This window comes from Natator depressus, chromosome 7 (assembly GCF_965152275.1).
Source record: "Natator depressus isolate rNatDep1 chromosome 7, rNatDep2.hap1, whole genome shotgun sequence".
Classification (NCBI taxonomy): Eukaryota; Metazoa; Chordata; order Testudines; family Cheloniidae; genus Natator; species Natator depressus.
The window spans coordinates 113194685-113218833 of record NC_134240.1 but is presented as its reverse complement, the minus strand read 5'-3'; the positions used below and the strand labels follow the sequence as shown (position 1 = coordinate 113218833).

The 24149-nt window shown below is 41.9% G+C and overlaps 1 protein-coding gene and 1 long non-coding RNA gene across 4 annotated transcripts in view; one reads left to right on the top strand and one right to left on the bottom strand.

Moving 5' to 3' along the window:
* VTI1A (vesicle transport through interaction with t-SNAREs 1A) overlaps window positions 1-24149 on the top strand; it is a 356160-nt gene that overhangs the window by 268672 nt on the left and 63339 nt on the right. The gene's annotated exons all lie outside the window — the stretch shown is intronic.
* Window positions 384-15997, bottom strand: LOC141991163 (uncharacterized). Its single transcript, XR_012640340.1, has 3 exons — window positions 15879-15997; window positions 13281-13340; window positions 384-724 (listed from the first exon to the last, which is right to left on the bottom strand). It is a non-coding gene; the product is annotated as an uncharacterized LOC141991163 (long non-coding RNA).

Genomic DNA, 24149 nt, shown 5'->3' with positions numbered 1-24149 from the left:
TCTTTTTGAGACACAGTTGAGAACATCTGCCCTATAATGATTTGCTGGAAGGAGTGCATCCGTTGGAAATCACCTCCTGTTACTTAGTAGCAAAAGAAATTTCACCTTTGACAATTTTACAAATACAAACTGTAGTTTTATTCTGCACAGCATCTTCAATATTAACTGCATCCCATAGCAAAACACAGCATTAAATACAGTTAGAGATTTTTTGTTTTTAAGCAAAGGAAGAGAGCAATCAAGAGGCATAAGCCAGGGAGGAAAGGTTTTCTGCTGAAATTCACAGCGAGACTGAAAGCTGATGGGCTATGAGAGAGCTGTTCATGTGGCAAAAAGCTGCAGAGAAGGTGCTGTCATTAAAAGCAGTGAATTAATGTACAAGGGAGGAGAAGTTCTTGTGGTAGTTGAGCCTCGAGAAACTTCAGATGATTCAACAGTTTGCCTCTGAAGGGAACATGGTACACCAGTACTCTACATGGCTACACTTCAAGGTCCTGGTTTCGATCTTCGAAGCCCAGATGGTATCAGGGACCGCATTTCTCTGTGTGTGACCCTGAGGAACAGCTGCGGTCAGTCCCCACGGTTGAGGTTCCCAGTGGGTCAAGGACGCATGGCTCTCTCTATGGCTGACATCTGCCTTTGTAATGCCATTGCACAAGATATTGGACTGACGCTGGACCTTACTCCCTTTACAGAATAACATCAGGCATACCGCTTCAAAACCCTGGTGTTGTCACATCAGAAGAAAGAACAAGAAAAGAAATCAATGTATGCAGATGAATTTACACACACTCTCTTCTACACCAGCTGTATTTGAGAGAGAGGAGCAGAATATGTTCCTGTGGACCAAGTTTGTGGTTTGCTTTAAATTTTTTGAGCACCAGTACCATAAGAGGTGCGAAACAGATAGCTGGCTGTAAGAATAGACGCATTGTATGTAACAGTAAACAGTTATACGCTTCCTGTTATCATTCGAGATGACCGCACACAGCCCGTTTGTGTCTTTTCTTTGCTCGTTTATTTCAGAGTGATACAAACATACCTAACTCATGAACATAAGTATTACACCACCTAATGTAAATGCTGTACTTTCAGTATGCAGGCAGAGAGGGGCTACATGATGGCTGGGGACTGATAGGACTTTTTGTCTTCTCGAGCAAGTAGACTGATAAACCTACAAAACAGGACAGCCTCTTGTCCTCTCATATGCTTAAAGAAGGAGCAATACTTAAACATTTTAAAATGCAAAAGGACTCCCTGAAACACTACTTGGAAAAGAAAACCTTTTTTGCTCAGGAGCTTTATAATGTCCTGTTGATTTAGATTGTGCAGATTTTTCCTTTTTGTAATTAAACAGCAATTTTATTCTAGTGGGCAGGGAGCAGAATTAAAAATTTTAAAGGGGCATTTTCTGTTTAATACTGTGCATAATGAACTACGTTATATCTTTCATGCACATATACGTGTGTGTGTGTGTGTGTATGTGCACATATGTATGTGTATATCTGTGACTCTGTGTGTGTGTGTGTGTGAGATACGCTATTTCCTGCAAATTTTGCTTAGGATGGTAGACCCTCAGCGTGTGTTGCTATATCCTTATTGTGATGTTTTCTTGAAATATACATTTAAAAATAGGGCGAGAGAGACCCTGTTTTGATTGTCACATTTACCTTGCAATATATTTAGACTGGAGCTGAGGGAGTCACTAAAACAGGTACCTGAAACCTCCTGAAAGTGATTTAGTATGAGAGTTGACACAAAGACAGCGGGTCTGTATTATCACTTCCTGTTAACTGACTAATGCATTGAGCTGTTTTGACATGTGACCTGTTGATGTTGGCAGCTCATCTCTTCTCAGTCTATTATAACACCAGCTCTCCTCCCTAATTATCACAGCCTGCACCGTCTTCTTCTTTCCCCCAACCCCCCCTCCACATTCCACTCAGCCTATCCCAGGCTTATTGCCATTATTTGCAGCTGCCTCTAAGTATTTCCTCCTGAGGAGAGATCCCATATGTCTGTGAGAGGTCTAGGTGACCAGGTTCTGAAGCTCACTGCTCCAGCTGGAAAGCCCCTGTGAGATACCTCACCACAGTGCAACAAGACAGTTCAAGTCAAATGACAGTAACTCAGCTGTGCACTCGAAATGTATATAATAACAGATTCACAGTAGAGTTAAAACAAAATAAGGATTTGATTTAGGAAAAAAAAACACCTGGATAAAATGCAGTTTAGTTTTTTTTATAAAAATGTAATAAGCAGTACCTTAGCTGAGGAGCAGGCCGAGAACAGAGTATTAAGTTAATATTTTCCAAACATTTTATGTTTCTGGTAGCAGCCACCAAGTAGTGGGCTCTGTACAAAATCCGAAAAAGGCACAGTCCCTGGCCTGAAGAGATTTCACTCTCAATTTTGCCTCCAAATGGAGAATGCAAGTTGTCTAGATTAAATGCAGTTTAACTATCTGGTGTAGCAATCCAAAGTGAAATCTCGATAGATGTTGATTTAGGCCCTGATCCTACAAACACTTGCACATGTGCACAACTTTAAGCGTATGACTAGTCCCATAGAATCAACTACTCAAAGTTAAGTGTTTTCAGGAGCAGCGCTTAGTGATCTGGTTTGGCAAATATAAGCATAATGTGTTTAATACATAACCCCGTTACTTTTGTAGATGCTGAACTCCCTTCCCCCCCCCCACCACGACCACATGGCTCAGATAAAATTGTTTAATGTTTATCTCTGTAGATTAAATTTTAAAATTACAGGTTTGTTTATGTATGGTGAGAACTGTTGGTTGGGATATATTGAAGGAAAATTGTTCCCTTCTATTAGCTGGTGATATAGCACTATATTTAGTGTGGTTAAGAGGAAAAAGACGTAGTCTATAAAGCAGAGTTGTGTGCTACAGTCACTATGCAGGGGCACACACACACACACACACACACACACACACACACACACACACACACACACACACACACACACACACACACACACACACACACACACACACACAGCTTCCATTCACTGCAGTGGAAGTTTTGCCTGCATAGTTGGTAGGGTCAGGCCATTAATCAGCTGTAGTATCTCACAAGTGAATGCTGAGAAGCCACCTTCTGTGCTGGAGGTTGAACGACACACACATTTTGTATAGGGTTGGATCTGTAACTACAGTAGTGCAAACCTCCAACGTAAATGTGCTGCTCCACCGTAATAAGGAGCTTGCACCAATTCATCTGCCAAGGAACAGAGATTGTAGCGAAATGCTAGACAACTGAAATTTGCTGTAAGCTGTGTTTTTCCTGCTGAATCTGTTAAAACTAAAGACTTAATCATTTTATTTTACTTGTTATAGCCTGTGTAACTGCAAACTCCAATCAATTACATATAGATAGTTAAATATACAATTTGTTTTGAATGTGTACATTAAAGAACTCCAGGTTTTTCCTGGTAAATAATGTTACAGTTAGTTCCATGCTGGGTATATAATGACTATGTATGTGTCAGATCTAGGATTTATTTCCAAACTGGAAAAGTAAATCCAACCCAAAATAAGCATGTCCTTTGAAATCTAGACACTTTATGCCTTCCATCATATCAGGTGACAATGTGAGACATCAAATAAGACGATGGCACATAAGGTGACAGTAAATGAAAGATAAATTAAAGAAATACATTTTTGGATAGACTTCCCTATTAATTTTGGTAGATAAGAATTTACTTTTAATTGCTGGCACATTCATTTTATCAGCTACATTTCCTAATTCGTATTATTACAGATAATTACCAACGTATATTTATTCTTAAAACTTTATTTGTTCATTTAGAAGCTAGATTTCAGCCTTTATCTTTGTAGGTAGATGATCCAAGACAGTATTATGTAAATGGCTTAATTAATTGGTACCCTTCAGTTGAAACAGCAATTTACAAAGGGAGTAATCCTTTTCGAGTGGCATAAGCTGTTTAAAAATGGCAAAAAAACAATGCCTTGCTCAGGCACCTTGTCACACAATTAAAAGTTATTTGACAGAAGTAACTATAATAAAGCACAGGGCCCCTTCCCAAATATATTTTTCAATGTAATTAAAATAGCATCAACTTGAAGACTATGCAGTAACTGTGCTTAAAATTTACATTATTTTGAGACTTAATTATGTAAAATTACAAAACTTTCTGATAAATGATGCAACATGCTGATGGCAAAAATATGATCCCGGTGGCCTACTTATTAAGTTTGGAATATTTCTAGAACAATTAGCTTTCTATGTTCCATGCTCTGCTTGAGGCTACCTTTGGAAACTTCTACTGTAGTAAAGCTATTGTAGATTGTGTCAGCAAAACACCTCACAAAGATCATTCTACACGAGGGGTGATGGTGTCAGTAATGGGCACTCTCCTCCTTTTCAGCAAGAACGCTTTAGTATTTTACTTTATAGCCTTCTAATAGAGGAATTGTATTCATTTATTTTTTCTGATATTTACACAGCAAGGATTTTTAAGCTTGTTAATAAAACGTCCTAAATAAACAGAGAGAGAGAGAGTGTTTTTGTGTGTAAAAAAACAGAGGCAATATTTCCCTGAGGTGACTGCCTGGTATCTGAATGCCTTACAAGTTTTAAAGTTAAAATAAGAATGTTTCTCTCCCTTCCTCAACCCTTAGCAATTGGAGAGCATTATATTAATTATTACTAATTATTTTTCTCTTTGTTCTAAAGGTGGTAAGGTTTTGTCATCATTCTAAAATCAGAATTGAATTCCATTCTTGGCCCAGCTGGTGAGATAGCTCTGTCTCCTGAGCTGACAAACCTCACCCTTGTGGCTGATTTGATCCAGTGGAATGTAGCTCCTCTGGGAGATTGCGGTGACATGAGAGATGGTCCATCAAGTACCGTGGATCAATCCCTTAGAGAGTTTTGAACGTCAGGACAGAGAACTTGACTCGGACTCTTCAAACGGCAGCTAGCACTGGTACAGTTATTAGCAATAGAAATTGCTGTGAGTACATCACCATGTGCTAAGAACTGTAGCAACTAAAGCTTTTCCAGTTTTTGGCAGCATCTTTCCTAGGTATAATGAGTTGCAATAATCAAGCTTTGAGGTCACAAATGTGTGGACCATCGTGGTCAGTAGCTGAGATACTAACAAATGTCTCTATTTTTTAATTACTATTTAAAAAAAAACATTTTGTACTGGAGGATGGTCAACACTGTTCCCATCTTTTTTAAAAGGTGATAGGGTGACCCCTGGACTTATGGATGGGGAGGCACCATCAGTATAAAGAAAAATAGTTGAGAGGATGATTAAAGATCACGTTACAAATCACCTATATGAGGATAATAAGATGGGGACAAACCAGTGCAGGTTTCTGTAACCTGTCAGAATTCTTTGAAATGGTTAACAAATAATGGATAAAGGAGAGCCAGTGGGTGTAATTTATTTAAACTTTCAAAAGGTTTTGGATAAAGTCCTTTAAAGGAGGCAATTAAGGAATCTTGCTAACAATGGGGATGTTAAGGCTTGTCACGATTTTAAAACTGATTTAAAGACAAAGTTTAAAGTAAGATTACATGGACAGTTCTTACTCCAGGAAGGGAGCAATAATGGGGTTTTTGGAGTAAGTAGTAGGACTAGTAGCTAGACTTCATTTATTTTTATCTTGTGACAGGGTTGGGCCAGATGGCTACAGGAGAGTGACAGAAGGCAGATATATTAGCCCCAGGTTAAGTAGGTCCCTTTTCCCTGGGTAAGGTAACAGGGAAGGTTCCAGAACAATCAGGAACTTTCTGGAAACAATTAAGGCAGACAGGCTGATTAGAACACCTGCAGCCAATCAAAAAGCTGCTAGAATCAATTAAGGCAGGCTAATCAGGGCACCTGGGTTTAAAAAGGAGCTCACTTCAGTTTGTGGTGTGCGTGTGAGGAGCTGAGAGTGAGAAGGCGTACTGCTGGAGGACTGAGGAGTACAAGCATTATCAGACACCAGGAGGAAGGTCCTATGGTGAGGATAAAGAAGGTGTTGGGAGGAGGCCCTGGGGAAGTAGCCCAGGGAGTTGCAGCTGTCGCACAGCTGTTCCAGGAGGCACTCTAGACAGCTGCAATCCACAGGGCCCTGGACTGGAACCCGGAGTAGACGGCAGGCCCGGGTTCCTCCCAAACCTCCCAACTCCTGATCAGACACAGGAGGAGCTGACCTGGACTGTGGGTTCACGAAAACGGCCAAACTGAGGGCTGCCGTGAATCTCCGACGTGAGCAAATCCGCCAATAAGCGCAAGACCCACCAAGGTAGAGGAGGAACTTTGTCACAATATATAAAGATAAACTATATAAAAATAATTAAATTGCTATTATGCATAGAATATCATTAGATAATATTCCCTACAGAATATATATATATATATACTGCAGTTCAGCATTATGATCCTATGCCATCTAGACCTTTCCAGTGCTGTCATGCCACATGGTTAAACAAAGACTAAAAGGAAAAGTAAAACCTCCCCCAAAAGTATGTTCATCCATTGAGAAAGTATCAACCATGCATTCATGTCAGGCAAATTCAAAGTTAACTAAGGTCTGCCTGGTACTTGATAACTCCAAATCACATTTATCGTGTTAGTCAGACTACCCCCTAAATTTTTGCACCTTGAATTGAGTAATTTCCTCAAACAGGACAAAGCGATAAGGAATTAAACTAAATGCAGTGGACATATATAAGTACAACAGCAGTGACTGATATTTGGGTTGTTAATTTCTTTGATCTTCTGTTGAATTTAAACTTGCCTGCAGTGGTTTACCAGTTTCAATTAGTACACAAAACAAACTTTGCTTATTTTCTGAGATTATGTTCTTCATTATACATCACTGGAGTTTTATATGTGGTTGCCAAAAAATCTTCTTTTGACAAATTCCACAGGAGGCATTTTGAGATTATATGATTGAGTTGATTGAGTTTTGGCCAAATCCTGTACACTTTTATCACTGAAGACTAAAATACAGATGCTGTGCTACACCAAAATATATGGAATTTGCTTTGGCCCTGAAAATTCATGTCACATTTTAAAACAACCAATTTGGGTACAATTTGAGTTAAGTGGCAAGTAAACAATGCAAATGAAACTGTTTTGTTAGCTAGAAAGTAATTGAAAATCTGCAACTAATTATACATTGGCAAAACGTTAGTCTCCAAGAAGCTGAAAGGAATGCTTTGCTGATATACTTTTTAGTTGTATTCAAAATTAGCTTGTTGTACACAGTCCATACAAAAGTTAGAGTTTACAAAATATTGTAACTTACCTCATAAAAAATGTAACAAGCATTAATTCACAGTTTGGGTTTCATAAGAAAAACTCTATCTTAAGTCATGTGATCTTTTCATTTCACGTATTAATAATTACGGCCCGGAGTGTCAACATTTGTTTCCAGATTTCCCCAGAATTTGACTTCCATTGTTTTGTTTTGTTTTGTTTTGTTTTCAAATGGGCATCTGAAATCATTTTATTCACATTAATTCAACTGTACAATACTTTTGTAAGGTAGAGAGAAGTATTGTTACATACAAAAAGAGAATCCTTGCTTGTGGTTGATTGAAAAGTCAGGTGATACGTTTTGAAGTTTCTATTGTTAACCTCCCCATAGGTCTGCAGTACTAGTAACCAGTCAGAGCACACATGTGAATTGCTGTACTGAAGTATCCAGACTGTATCCAAAACTACCTCTGTGTCTGTGTGTGCACGTGCAGATGTCATGTTCTAGTGAACATAAAGTTTCATTGATGACGAATCATTAGAAACCATGGTGATAGGGCCAAACAGATACGTGAGAAAAAAATAGAAGAGATAAATATTGACCAAGTATTGAGTATTTAATACTTTGTGGTTTAACATACCTTGATGTTCACCTAAAGGAGGTCCCTGGTCATGAGCTGAAGCCAAGAATTATATCATGCAGCTTGGGGATGGAGGGGAGGGACAACTGTGTCCTTAGGTCACCTTCACAGCTCCCTGATCCTGGGACATCTGGGCACCTGTCCAGTCTCTATATTAGGTCTTCTCTTATTCTTCCTCATAAGAAGAATGTGGGGAGGGATAGCTCAGTGGTTTGAGCATTGGCCTGCTAAACCCAGGGTTGTGCGTTCAATCCCTGAGGGAGCCATTTAGGGATCTGGGGCAAAAATTGAGGATTGGTCCTGCTTTGAACAGGGGGTTGAACTAGATGACCTCCTGAGGTCCCTTCCAACCCTGATATTCTATGATTCTAAGAATGTCCATGTAGGGCCAGACTAATAGTCCATCTAGCCCAGTATTCTGTCTCTGACAGAGGCCAGTGCCAGAGGCTTCAAAGGCCGTGAAGAGAACAGGACAATTATCAAGTGATCCATCCCCTGTCATCCAGTCCCAGCATCTGGCAGTCAGAAGCTTAGAGGCACCTAGAACATTGGGTTGCATCCCTGACCATCTTAGCTAACAGCCATTGATGGACGTATCCTCCATGAACTGATCTAATTCTTTTATGAACTTTTGGCCAGGGGTTCTCAAACTGGGGGTTTGGACCCCTCAGGGGATCGCGAGGTTATTACATGGAGAGTCGCGAGCTGTCAGCTTCCACCCTAAACCCTGCTTTGCCTCCAGCATTTATAATGGTGTTAAATATATTTAAAAGTGTTTTTTAATTTATGGGGGGGGGGGTCACAGTCAGAGGTTTGCTATGTGAAAGGGGTCACCAGTATAAAAGTTTGAGAACTACTGCTTTTGGCCTTCCCAGCATCCCCTGACAATGAGTTCCACAGGTTGACTGTGCATTGTGTGAAGAAGTACTTCCTTTTTTGTTTTAAATCTGCTGCCCATTAATTTCATTGGGTGACTTCTAGTTCTTGTGTTACTTGAAGGGGTAAATAACACTTCCTTATTCACTTTCTCCACACCACTCCTGATTTTATAGACCTCTATCACGTCCCCGCCCCCCTTAGTGACCTTTATCATATCCCTCCTACAAGTTAGAGCAGTATGAAGGCTTTTTAATCTTGTGCCTATGACCAGTCACTAGAAGATCAAAATTCTTTCCTCCTACTGAAAATGAATATCCTCAAGCTAAACCATTTTGTAGGATTCACAACCAGTTTCATCGTTATCTAGCAGACCATGAATGTTGAGAGGACTTCAGAGGGCAACACACACTAGTTACTTAAGGCTCACAGTATCCTTTTGGGGAAGATGATATTGCTCCATTATACAAGTGGGGAAACTAAGGGTATGTTTGCAATGTGATAAAACACCTGTGGCTGGCCTGGGTCAGCTGACTTGGGCTTACGGAGCCTAGGCTGCAGAGCTCAGGCTGGAGGCCAGGCTCTGAGACTCTGTGAGGGGGGAAGAGTCCCTGAGACTGAGCGCCAGTCCAAGCCCAAATGTCTACACTGCAATTTTATAGCCCTAAGTCAGCTGATCCAAGCCAACCACTGGTGTTTTATTGCAGCGTATGCATACTGTTAGGCTAGGAGAAGTTACATTATTTTCTTAGTCAAATAGGGAACCAGTGACAGAGCCAGGAAGAGAACACAGAGCTTCTGTTTCACTATACTGTGCTCCAGCCACTAGGGCACGATCTCTCCCTTTGGGATCTTGTTAGCTACCCAAAGTCTGTCCATGTTTCACTGCTATGCACTGGTCTTTACAGGTGTTTGGCCAAAGGAGAATTTCACTGTTGAATTTCAGATATAACCTTTGACAGGTTTCAGAGTAGCAGCCGTGTTAGTCTGTATCCTCAAAAAGAAAAGGAGGACTTGTGGCACCTTAGAGACTAACACATTTATTTCAGCATAAGCTTTTGTGAGCTACAGCGCACTTCAGAGCTTATGCTCAAATAAATGTGTTAGTCTCTAAGGTGGCACAAGTCCTCCTTTTCTTTTTGTAGATATAACCTTGTAACTCCCACTGTCCGGATGATACAGTGAAGCAGTTACCATAATATCACGTTTGAACATACCAGTGGGCAATGCACAGGGGGGACCTCTTGGATTTATGATATACATGGTAGAAATGGATCAAACCTGTGGCTGTTTCAGTGTGGGTCCATGTATGACTCTTAAAAACCTGTTGCCTCCCAATCTTCATCTGCTTGTTCCAGCCTTTAGTGGCAGAAAGGACAAGAATACCCTGGATGTTCACTTGCAAAGACCGATCCATCAGATCTACCGCATCCAAACCACCCTTTCCTTCCACTTATCTTTTCCCAGAAATAAATAAATGGAAATACCATTGGACTACAGGAATGCACTTTACCATCTGTTCTCTTCTCTCTTAAAGAGAGACTGAAGAATGAGCAAAAATAGAACCAAAATGTGGAATGGGTCATGTAAAATCTTTGCTTTGTCCAAAATAACTTTTTCGGGGGCGGAAGGCAGGGGCGTGGGTGGGCGGGCAGGAAGGCACGTTCATTCTTGATGCTACAGAGAAACTTCTGTGTCTGCAGATACTGGAAAAACAGATTGACTGTGCCATTGCAAAGGTCACTAATTACTTAAGGGTGATCTATGGAAGTTCAAGTGGTCCATGGGCTGCTATAATGTAATTTAGATGGACACATTCTAATGTTCCTTTAAGAATGCATTAGTTGCTGTTTGAAAAAGGAAAGAACTGGCACATACTTTGCCTGACCCCTTTTGCATGTTGGTGCCCATACACCCTGGGAAGTTTCATGAGTGCTAACTAAAGTCTATGGGATAGATTGTGGTGCCTTTACTCTCGCCAGTGAGGCTACTTGTGTGAGTAAATGCTGCCCAGTGTGAGAGCCAAAGTTTAGCCCTGTGCAGGGAAGTTACCCACAGTGTCACATAAACAGACACACTTCAATAAAGAATACTTTACAGAAACAACAGTAAAAGTAAGACAGCCGTCCAATTCTACAATTCCTGTTTCAAGACAGTCCAAACAAGCAACTCTTATGGGAGTAGCTCCATTCATGTACTATTGAGGCGACTCTTCTGAGTAAAAGTTACAGGATCAAGTCCATAATTATTAAGCTAAAAAAATGATTCTGCATCCAGAGTATTATAATAAAAAGTTAACATGAGTCATGGGATAGCAGGGAATTGGGGGTTAAAACATCAGGGGAATGGAGAATAAGAGTTATTGAATCCAGACTGAAATAGATCTTTAAGCACAAATCGCCGTATCAAAGTTTAAGGGCTTGATCCTGCCTTTGGGCTATGCTGGTACATATTGTTACATATCTTGTAAAATCAGCTACTGTTACAAGTTATGTGGCACTGTTCACCCGCATAACTAAAGACTCAGCTCTGGGTTTTATAGTCTTTATTTTTAAATACTATAAATACTGCACTACGTGGCTTTAAAGAATGTTGAACAGATGCAGCTCCATTTTCTGAAATCTCCTTCCCATCTACGATCAAAATAAGTAGTAGAAGTGTTGCATCTTTCGATAAAGGCTTCTTACAGGGCTGTTTAGTGAATAAAGCTGAATAGAAGATTTCATTGTTGCTGCTGCAGGTTTTGAGTTTATTTGTACATGGTGTGTACTGTATGCTACATAATAATGAAAAGCTATACGCTCTGAGCTGCTAGTTGACTACACAGTCTGTGTGATTGGAGATTGTTTGAATAACAGTGGACTATTGAAACTCTATCCAGATGTGCGTGTTGCTAACTATGGGAATAACCACAAAGGAGGATTCTCTCTTTTGTTGCCATTTCCAAACCCTTTAAAAAGTGGGAAAGTGAAAAGCATGGAGGCAGCAAATGGAGAGTAGCTGGTCACACTAGAGACGAAGACTTTCCATAATTAATTCCAAGCAAACAAAACTTTTATCCCCGCAGGATGCACTTTTAGAGAGTAAATGGATGCAACTTAAGCAATGTCTCCCTAAGGGCCAGATTCTGATACCACTTCTCGTGCTGGTTATTGCCTTACTCCAAAAGTAGTAGCCTTGTTGACTTCAATGGGAGTCCATGCAGAATAAGGCACTATTCAGTGCAAGCAATATATTGGAGTAAAATGAACTGTTATCAATTGACTGACACATGCTGTGCTAAATATTAAAGCTGTTATGGGTTAGTGGCAGGAGGAAGGTATATTTTTATTTTTTCCAGAATTTAATTAGTTTCCATTTAACAAGCTAGAGCATTAAACAGAAGGGCCTGTTTTAACAGGCTGATTTCAGTTTGATGGAATCTGTGTTTCCAGGATAAGTTTGTTCTCTCTCTCTCTCCTACATTATCATTGTCTCATGCTTTGATTGGACTCTTTGTCCTCTGTCCTCAATACAGTCCTTAATCCCCCTCTTCACTAGCTTCATGGTCACAAGTTGCCACGGTTCACAGAGACCCTGATACAGATGAAGCAAAAGGGCTGAGCACCAGTGGCAGACGTTTTGTGCTGCATCCAACCAATTGCAAGATGTAAATGAGTGGAGTGAAGACAGGTTGTTGAATGACCCTAGCTGCTTATTTCCTTGCATTTACAGCTGGTGTTGGGGGGTGATACCATCTAGCAACCTTCTCTCAAAGTCAGTGAGGATTTTTGGGAGAATGGGGGTAAGAATTAAATGACAGAGAGACTACTTAGAATCAAACCATCCCATATGCCTTCAAGGGAGGTGAGTGAGGACATCTGAATTCAGCCTTAGCCCCACTTTTTGTACTATTTAATGTAAAGAAAAATGTTAAATTTCCTCCTGAGTGATTAATAGCCAAGTGTGGTGACATACAGGAACTGTGAGTTTGACCTTCAAGGTAAAGGGTAACTGCTATTTTAAGTTGATTACACAATTTTCTCCGAATAAGTTGACAAGCAATGTGCACAGTTGCTGTGACTTCTGACCTTGTAAATGCACACTTCTAAATGATTTGCCTATTCATCTGAAACAAGCCCTGCTTTAAATGTGACGTACGTTAAATAAACTCCAAATAGCCTTATGTGGGGTTGGAGTTCCAACAGTAGTCATCTGTTCAAATTGTCTGATTTGCTAGGGGATCAAGAAGTGTAAAATATTCTGAACCTGAATCCTAACTTTTAGATAAATCTCACACATTTAACAGGCTTAAGAAAAAAGCTAACATTTTTCCCCTCGTTCTATAGACACAAATCCTAATTATTATAGTGGTGCAAACCTTGTCATTCCCTATTCAACTGATTGTACTTTTCCCCTGAAGTTGAGTGTATGAAATAAATTAGAACTACTCCACATAAAGTATTCATAGAGTATTTGTGTAGATACATAAATAACTTGTGATGGCCCCAGGTATCATGATTTGTGCCTGCTACATACCTTTCCTTTATCATGTTTCAAAGTCTACTGCAGAATGTAATCATTGGCATTCCCTTAGACCTGGAAAAAGAGAGAGAGGTTTTACATTCATCTCAATCAGCGTGGTCCTTTGCTATACATGCAAAATGAGCAAGAGCTTTTCTCTCACCTTAGTTTGTGTATTTATGTTCCCTGTTGAGATGAAATGCTTGTTGGTAACAAATTTGTGAGGGGAGGATCACAGAAAAGTGTTTTAAATGCCAGCAGCACTGTACAATGAGGTGATATAAACTCACCCAAAATCAAATCTGAAAAAGGCAAGTAAATAATAATAATAGAGGCCAAATGGGCTGCAGCAGGAGCTAAGAAAATTAATATACCTCAAGGCTGAGGATGGGGAAAGGGTGGAAAGAGAGAAATATTCCTTCATCCAAAAACTAAACCAAGGCTCATTGCTCTGGATCGGTTCTGGGCAGAAGTCAGTTCCAGAAAGCGACCTAGGCCATCTCTAGGCCTTCTCTTTCATTAGGGAGCTATGGTCAGCCCTTCCCACTGATTCAGTGGAGAAACACTGTAGAATGACTTAGAGAAACAAAATCTGTAACGTGGTTTAATCCAATGTTTTCCCCTTCCCCAGGGAGATTTGGACAGTCTTTCCAACCCCCCAAGTGGTCCAACCATCTGTGAAACAAGACTTGGTTTCCCCTTGCCTCACAGGCTGGCTGAAGTCTGAAGAAATGTCTTCCTCCTAACAGGGCAGCCTCTCCTGCAGCTTCTTACCCTTTATATCACCTCCCTATGTGTGTGACACTTCCAGCAGGTATTTCAGTGGCTGGGTCAGGGCCAAATATAGCCCATCGCCAGAATAGTCCCTTGACCACTTTCTGCCTGATCTAGTGTGAACAAAAAAGTCCATGCACAGGCATTGTAAAACTCAATCCAGTCCCTCCTGTAAGTCAAATTCCCCAGAAATGCCCCAACAATGAGGGTGTCAGAGCATCCTCTTTCCCGGCAAAGGCAGTAATCAGGATTTGTTTCCATTATTTCCCTTCACTTGCTTTGGAAAGGAAAGTGTTTGATGAACAAGTGAGTGCACTCCATCCACTGGTGAGGCAGCTTAATGAGCCAGAACTCTGAACTCAGAACGTTCCATCCCTGGTCGATCCTAGGCTATATGGGCCCCAAAATGATGGGGTAGATTTCTTGCCGACTGCGGAGTTATGTTGGGATCTCAACAAAACTGGGTGACCGGGCAACAAAATGAAATTCAATGTTGATAAATGCAAAGTAATGCATATTGGAAAACGTAATCCCAACTCTACATATGAAATGATGGGGTGAAAATTACCTGTTATGACTCAAGAAAGAGATCTTGGGGTCACCATGGATCATTCTCTGAAAACATGCACTCAATGTGCAGCAGCAGTCAAAAAAGTGAACACTGTTCGGAACCATTAGGAAACTGATAGATAATGAGACAGAAAATATCATAATGCCTCCATTGTACACCCACACCTTGAATACGGATTGCAGTTCTGGTCGCCTCATCTCAAAATAGATATATTAGAATTGGCAAAGGTACAGAGAATGGCAACAAAACTGATTAGGGATATGGAACAACTTCCATATGAGAAGAGATTAAAAAGACTGGGACTGTTCAACTTAGAAATGAGATGACTGAGAGGGGACATGACAGAGGTCTATAAAATCATGAGTGGTGTAGAGAAAGTGCATAGGGAAGTATTATTTTCCCCTTCACATAACACAACAACCAGGGGTCACCCAATGAAATTAATAGGCAACAGTTTTAAAACAAACATAAGGAAGTACTTCTTCACACAATGCACAGTCAACGTGGGAGATCTGTCAGAGGATGTTGTGAAAGCCAAAAGTATAACTTGGTTCAGAAAAGAATTAGGTAAGTTCATGGAGGATAGGTCCATCAAGGGCTATTAGCCAGGATGGTCAGAGATGCAAGCCCTGGGTATACCTAAACCTCTGACTGCCAGAAGCTGGGACTGCATGACAGGGGATGGATCAATAATTGCCCTGTGAAGCATCTGGCACCAGCCACTGTCAGAAGACATGATATTGAGCTAGACCAGTGGTCTGACCTAGGGTTGCCAACTTTCTAATCTAACACCCTTGCCCCACCCCTGCCCTGAGGGTCCGCCCCTTCTCTGAGGCCCTGCCCCCTGCTCACTCCATGCCCCCCTCACTCCATCGCGTGCTCTTCCCCCACCCTCACTCACTTTGACCAGGCTGGGGCAGGGGGTTGGGGTGTGGGTGGGGTTGAGGGCTCTGGCTGGGGCTGCAGGGTGGGGCCATAAATGAGGGGTTCAGGATGCAGGAGGGATCTCTGAGGCAGGGGGTTGGAGTGTGAGAGGGGGTGAGGGCTCCAGCTAGGGGTGCAGGCTCTGGGATGGGACCGGGGATGAGGGGTTTGGTGTGCAGGAGGGAGTTTGGGTGCAGGAGGGGGGCTCAGGGCTGGAGCACAGGGTTGGGGTGAGGGCTCCAGGAGGGAGTTAGGGTGCAGAAGGCAGTTCCAACCTGGGGCAGGAGTGGGGCTAGGGCGCATGAGGAGTTTCGGGGTGCGGGCTCTGGCTGGGTGGTGCTTACCTCAGGTGGTTCCTGGTCCAAGGTGCAGCAAAGCTAAGGCAGGCTCCCTGCAGTGCTCGGAAGTGGCCGGCATATCCGACTCCTAGGCGGAGGAGCCAGGGGCCTCTGCCTGTGCCTGCAGGCACCTCCCCCGCAGCTCCCATTGGCCGCTCCAGAACTGGCACTCAGAGCGGGGGCAGCATGAGGATCCCCTGCGGCCACCTTGCGCCTAGGAGCCAGACATCCTGGCCGTTTCTGGGAGCCGCGCGGAGCCAGGGCAGACAGGGAATCTGCCTTAGCCCCGCTGCAGTTCTGACCGGACTTTCAGCAGCCCGATCAGCAGTGCTGACCGGAGCTGCCAGGGTCCCTTTTCAACCAGGCATTCCGGTCCAAAACCGGACACCTGGCAACCCTAGTCTGACCCATTATTGACATTCTTATGTTCTTAATTACAAACACTACCCTTTGCAGAAACAAATCATTATGAATAATTTTTTTCCTCTGCTCTTTATATGAACAAAACATTTTTTTTAAAGTATGCAATTTAAATGCTGCCTATTGCTCCCAGAAGGGAGGCAGATGAAAAGAGATCTTCGTGGGATGCAGCATGCAGTACAGTATGTACAGTAGGCTAGCTTGTCCTTTTTCTGTGATAAGCACTACAGTGAAGTCTACTGTCATTTGTGTGTACATGTGATTTTCTGTCTAAAACAGAATGAGTGTGTTTGCTAAATGGCTAGTGAAGTGCCCAGCAAGCATACTTACTCCAGGAGAGTGATAGGATAAGGGAAGTGGCAGAAACAGAGATAGGAAAGGAGATTTTTGCACTAACAAGTGTGAGCTGATAAGCCTGACCTGCATGGGAAATGTAGAGAATCCTAAGTGCGCTTGTCAGGCCAAAATTAGCTATGCCCATTTGTTTTCAGCTACATTATGCTATGAAGAAACCCTTCTTTATTTTCTCATTTGTGGAGGAAAAGTGCTGGCTCATGGAATTCCTCTTGTTCTCAGCAAGCTATTTCTCTTATGGATAAATAACTTTTCTAACCTGGCCATCCATACCCAAGAATTAAAAGATTAGTTTCAGGGAAGAATGGTAAAGTGTCATGTAAAGGTTTTATTGGCCACATGGATGAGTTACGCAGGTCATCCAAATTGAGTGCTTAATCATCTCAGAGACATTGTTCAACACAACTGACTTACACTCAGTGGGTAGCAGGGAGTGGAGGGAATACATACATACTTCTTTCCTAAGTATGCATGGTTAGGATAAATTCTGATTGTTTTCTTTCCTTCTCAGTGTGTGTGTGCCAGTGCCTGGTGTGTGTTAGGCACTTGAGAGCAAGGTGTGATGGCTGTATGGTGCACCAAGAAATAAAGTGTATACGTTTTAAAAAAAAAAAAGAACTGGATACTTGCCAGTATATAAAGTCATGTATAAGGAGTCAGCATGGCCTTGTGGTTAGAGCAGTGAGCAAGGAGTTAGGTAGCCTGTGTTCTGTTCAGCAGCATTTTGGACAGACTAAAGAGGCAAAAGGCCCTACTGGAGAAGTCTAAGGACTTGTCTACATTACCCGCTGGATTGACGGGCAACGATCGAGCCAGCGGGGGTCGATTTATCTCATCTAGTCTAGACGCGATAAATCGACCGCCAAGAGCTCTCTCGTCGACTCGGTTACTCCACCAGGGCGAGAGGCACAGGCAGAGTCGACAGGACCGTGTCAGCCGTCGACTTACCACAGTGAAGACACCACAGTAAGTATATCTAAGTACATCGACTTCAGCTACATTATTCACATAGCTGAAGTTGCCTAACTTAGATCGATTTCCCCCTCCCCCACCACCCCAGTGTAGATGAGGCCTAAGGCAATAAAGGTGAGAAATAACTAGGGACAGACAGATAAGGCTTTTTTTCCAGTAGGATCAGTGGCTATGACAGTCACAGAGAGTGGTTGCCTGTTGTGTGTGGCACCATTTTCTTCTGTCTGTAGAGCTGTAGCAAACTATGGCTACAGTTACTTTGCTGAATAGGGTCTTGGAAAAGATCTCGCTGTAAACGCACAAAGCATGGCTTTGTGTCCAAAAGTGGTGTGTCAACACAGTGTGTCTGATTTCCATAACTCTTCAACCTCCTAAACTCCAGCCAAGGCAACTACTGGTAACCATGTTACATTTCTCACTTTTTTTGTCTTGATTCCAACAATCAACACACACCTCTTCTCACGCTGAAAAGATCTCTGACAGAATTGCGCCACACTGGCAAAAATAATCTCTGTTGATTGCATTATTAAATATGATGGAAAATAGCTCCCAGAAAATACCTTGGCATATCTTGGGAGGCTGGTTTTAATTCTGACCCATGCTAAAGTGATTACGGGCCTGATCCAAAATTCAATGGAGTCAGTGGAAAGGCTCCAACTGATTGCTGTGGGTTTTGGATCAAGGCCTAAAAGCAGAGGAATAATTCAGTGGTGCAACCACACTAGTGGGAGCCAGGAATTCTGCATTCTAACCCCATTTTTGGTGCTGACTCCCTGTAGCATTAGCCAAATCACTTAACATCTCTGTGTCTCTGTCTCCCTGTCTACAATATAGGGATGATGACTTTCCTGCCTCACAAAGAGTTGTGGCAATTAGTTGCTTAATGTTCCCAATGCACTTTGCAGGTGCAAAGTGAAATGTGCCCTAACACGCTTTCCCCCACCCACTTTTTGGGCACATAGTCCTCTTTTGTGTTTACACATGTGCACTTCCTCTTCAGGGTCTATAATAGCTGTTACTCAGGATGTCCAACGTAGGACACAAAAGAACTATGCTTCAAGGAACACCTGTGCGTTTGGTCCTGCATGTGTCATGGGCCTAGGACATGCCCAGAATTTCTGCCTCCTCTCCTTCAGGTCCTGGGGATTTATGGCCCTGAACCAAGAGAATCTGGTACATCAGTGACGCAGCCTGGAGTAGGAGTGCTTGCCCCAGTGGCTGTAAAACATTTAAGGCCTTCAAGTTATCTCGTGCCAGGCCCCAGAGTAAAATTACAAATATTTATTGGGGTAGTTAAGATCAGCTGTTAGTTCATCATGTGGTATCCCCACACACCCTCAGTTGACACACACACGTGCAGCCTAAGATCACCTACCCCATGTTCAAATGGCCTTTCAAGGGCATGGTGGAGGACGTTTTCCATTCCCCTGTGTGGTTAAGTTGGGTCATTTGGATCTACCCCCTCTTGAACACACTGGGGTAGAAACTGAGTGAGTGCCCATGGGGACACATAAAACTCAGCTGGCCCTGCGTGGTTGCAAGGGCAGATTGCATGGCAAATCCCATGCAAGGCAAAATCAAGAAGCACCATTATCAGGAAAACAGTGTCTTATTATATTGTTCTCCACAAGTGGTGTGTGCTTTAGAAAACTGCATCTGAGATATAGAAAACTATGGTGGTAGAGATCTCTCTCTTTGGGAAGATGCCAAGTTTCTTTCTTTGCGTATTTTAATATAGAACTTTTTGGATTGTTTTTCGTTCTATAATCTACAGCCTGTAGTTTGCTTAGTCCGTGGCTCCTTTTACATATATGCTGTAAGCTGTTGGCACAAGAGACAATTTCTAGAGAACTGATTTCTCTGACAAATTAATGCATGTGAGAGAGATTTTATTTTTCCTAGTCATGAGATGTGCCTGAACGATTGGGTCCAAAAAGGGCCCTCCAAACTTAAGCAAGTCAGAATTCAGAGTCGTATGGCACTGACTGTCCTGATTCAAGGCTAATAAATTTATTAAATGATGCTTTTGCCAAAGTGATATTTACATTCTAGACTACAGGAAGAAAAAGCAGCCAAAAATGATTGCTCTTTTTTTGGACAGCCAGAAAGACACTAGTGCTTTAGTGTTTGGAAGCGTGCTGTAAGAATTGGTGTAATCCTGTCAGGGACAGGGCAACCTGATCACAGCATGTAACAATGAATTTGTGGCATGTGAAGCAAAAAATAAAAGTGTTTTGGATCGTTACCTCCTAAATCGGTGAGAGGGAGGGTAAAAAAACAAGGACAAAGCTAGAAGAGAAGTTGTATTTTTTCCTATCCAAATGTCTATTTCAGTAATAACAGTAATAACCTCCAGCACCCTTGTAGGATCTTCTATTGAAGGTTCCCAATATGCTTTGCAAACATTCATTAAGTCTTGCAGCAACTTAATTTGGTTGGTAATACCCATTTTACAGATGGGGAAACTGAGGCATAGAGTGACGACAGTGACTTGCTCATAGTCACAAAGGGGGTCACTGTCAGAATCATAACGAAAACCCAGTTCCAGGTTCTGTTCTCTATAAACAGGGGTCCTCAATTCTGTTCGTACCGTGGAGCACATCTTAATGAAGAGCTTGCTTGGCATACACCTCCCCTTCCATTTGCTTATGTGGAAAAGTTACTATTATGAAAGTAGTAACTTTTAATGGAATTTAGCAGCTGGAAATGAGAGGAAAAAGCCAGCACCACGAGAGCACTCAGCTCTTCACAGACCACCAGTAGGTGTTCTGTGGACCATCAACTAGTACTCCATGGACCACAGCTTGGAAGCCTTCGCCCTAGGCAATGCTATCTCCCAGTAGGTTATGTCCAGCTTTAAGAGGCAGCGTGGCAGACTGCTCGTTCAGCTGGTGATATGAAAGGAAATTAGAGATCATCGAACCATTTATGTTTTTATGAAGGAATAAGCAGGACAGTTCCTAAGCCCTTTTTGGACATAGCCTACAATATTATAAATTAAAAGTTGTGTTTTCCTGCATTGTATTTGGAGTAGGTGTAATATTTCAGGAGGGAAAAGGGTCTATGCAGGGATCTCAGTGAAATTTTTGTTATTTTTTCATTTAGTTTTTATTTCACTCATCCCTGGATTTAAAACTTCTAGATTATGTACTGCCAGAAGCAGGAAAGTAGTAAAATGCAGGGAGAAATGTGGTGTGCATGGCTCTGGGGAATGTTTACTATACATGTAAGTAGACATATGATCCTCCTTTATTGTTATTCATTTAAAAGTACAGTGCACATGACTTAAAGTAGACATGCGAATAGAGGAAGAAGGGATATTTATAGTGGACAAATTCCAAAGACCAAAGCTGCCTGCTTATTTAAATTCTGTTGTATTGTTAGGGCACTCTTCTGACATAATTCTCTATTGTTTCTGCCATTATCGCTTGCTTTTTGCAGGACATAGTGTCAGGAAATTCCTGTCTGGCACTTACAAGGTGTTTCTAAAAGGAGAAACAAAAGAGTCAAGAGTATGCAAGGAGCAGGAGGAAGCAGCAAAGGGGAGTGGCAGCAGTGGGAAGGAATTTGAGATAGTTGCAGGGGACAGGCAGAGAAGATTACAGCTGGCCCAAGAGAAGGGCCAAAGAGTGCTGATCACAGACAGAAACTCTCGGCTCTCTCCCTACAGTTTTAACTGTCAAAGGTGAATCCCACCTTAAGAGACTCAGGAAATGGTTGAAGGATGACAAAGATGAAGTGAGGGGAGGAGCAGGTGGATTTCCAACCCAAGGTCACATTCAGTGGAGAATCTTGACCATCCTCGCAGGAAAGGGGCCCAATATGAAACAAGAGCAGGCTCTTGAAACAAAGCAGTGTGGGAGGAGAGACTGTTCAATGTGCAATTAAATATTTCTGAAAGCAGGGTCAAGAGTGGTAACAGTTGGTTTGGAATTAGGAATTTTTTGTGTCCCTGTGAATTGCAGAACTGACATCAGTGCCTCCCCCTTATACCAATAAGCTGGATATGATGGACAAACCATCCCTTCGCGGACTAGCTCGACATAAGAAGATTATGCTGTACTATCATTTGTTAATAACAATGTTGTTTTCTGTCATATAATTAGAAAATACATCTTGCTTTGCCTCTAAGCAGTGTAGCCTTATTACATTTGCACATCTTTTTATAATATTTCAAGTGTAGTGACCAGATAACATTAATGAATATATTAGATAGGCAGGCACTTTTAAAGGAAAATAATAAACATATTTGTATATTAAAAAGTTAATTCAGTCTGGAGCCAAACAGGTAATTTTCCCTTCAGCATTTTTTCACTCAGCTAAGACAGGTTGGACTAGGAGTGCAGTCACCCTGTCTACAGAGCTTGGCTTGGCTTGCATACCAGGGGCGAATTTTCTTCAGAGACAGACAGCAAGATGATCTGATTGGCTTCGTTCCAGAGCATGCTCACAAAGGCTCCTTTGATGAAGGGCTTCTTGGTAAGCACTGTACCAAAAGCTGCCTGCCACCCTCCTTTCAAAGATACCCATTTACAGTAATTCTGGATTTAAAAAAAAGAAAAGTGAAATTGGGGTTTACCAACAAGAATAATTATGCTGGTCAGCTTAAAGAGGCAGGGGAAAGGGGCAAGTTACTAAGTAAACTGCTGGATGTTAGAGGAGCTGGTTGGCAACAATAAGGAATGTGTAATTAGGCTCATTAAAGCATCATCATTTTACTTATCAATCTTTTCCCAAACAGGGTGGGGTGAAGCAGCATATATTAAAATATGGTTGCTTTTACTGATAAGGAGCAATAACTACCTGTTTGACTTTCTGAACAGCACAAAAGTGTATCCAGCTGGTGACAGCATACTTGATTAGTTGACTTATCTCCCTCTTGTACTAGAGCTAGTGATTAATAGGACTTCGTTATTCCTTCCACATAATCAGTTGGTGTAACATGCACAAGCAGTATCAGTCCACAGTCTCCAATTTTGCTATCTTCTTTGCTTTGTCTCAGTTAGTATCCAGATGTGGTCTCCCAGTTATTTGTCATTTCTAGTGTCCTTCATTTGTTCCCTTGGTTGGCTTCCAGATCAGTATTTACCAGTGCTTCCACACCCTAGGGATAAAGTGAACTAGCATATCAGAGCCATCATTTTGTCAATCTGTGTACGGCCTGTGTTTCTCGGCCATCATGTTGTGATTTGGGGGGAACTACTACACACGCTCACCTGCACTAATCAGAAACTGTGGTTTCCATAGGAAACAATGACAACCTGAAGTAATATTAATGAGGCTGGTTGATTTGAGCTGCCTCTAATTCCCATAGTACCGGAGCCCCTGACCCATCTGGTATCGCTCTAAGTTGCTTGGGAACAGGTTGGGGTTAGGGTATTGCAAGGTATTTGGGAGTCACCTGAGCAGCCTCTCCCAGCAGGGCCACTGGACAAATTTCAAAGCTCTCGACCTCTGTCAGAAGGCAAGAGCAACTGCAACACCACTATCTGGCCTTCGGCTGCTTCCACCAGTTCAGGAGTGCAGTCTGGACACCCTGTTCATGTGAGGGATGAATCAAGTCCCTTTTCGCCTAGTAACATGGAAGGCAGGACATGTCACCACTATCTCCTGTCAGGTTACTGCAGATGGTGTACAGGAACAGTACTTCGCATTTAGATAGCACTTTGCATCCCAGGATCTCAAAGCATTGTAGTTATGAATTAAGCCTCACTGTGTCACTTTGAGTGTGCTATCCTCATTTTACAGATGGAGAAACGGGCACAGAGATGTAAAGTGACTTGCTCACAGCCACATTGGAAATTTGTGGCAGATGTAGAATAGGTCCAGATTTCCTGATTTTTCACAAGATCAGCTTTCCCTAATGTGACCTCCCCTCTATGGCTTCCTGGGTTCTTTACGGTATTGTATTGTTTAAGTTGGATCTCGCTATTTTTAGCTCCAGAGGGTTTTTTTGTGGAATGATCTGTCCTAGAAGTCTATTTTTCCCTTACAATTTTAGTCCATTGCTAATGTTCTCTTCTATATCGCAATTCCGTATACAGTTTTGTGTGGATGCTTGTTTTTTAAGTGGTTCATTCTCTCATATGTATATGATTGACTTTTCTGTATTTCATTAACAGTACATGATCTGTTTTTAAAAATCACTGAAATTTTTAATTCAAAGAAAGAAGGGAAGGGAGGGAAAAAAGATAAGCTGGAGGAAATACTGAAGAGGAGTAGCAGCAATAACACCACTAGTACAAGCATGTCCATTATATTGCTGTATGGGAATGGAAGCCAGCTGAAACTTTAATTCTTGGTTTGATCAAGGTTGTGTAAAAACTGACCCCAGAGGACTTTCAATAGAGAAACCAGTTTTATATATTACATATGAGCTGTAGTTGAAGCCAAATGTTCATTCCTCTAAAATTGTGTAGGTGGATTACTTTCTTTCCAGCATTGAAGTATCATGTTTGTAGCCGCTAATAAACTTAATAAAATCCATTTCTTACTTCCCCCACTGTACTGACTTCAGCAGCATCAGAGAGC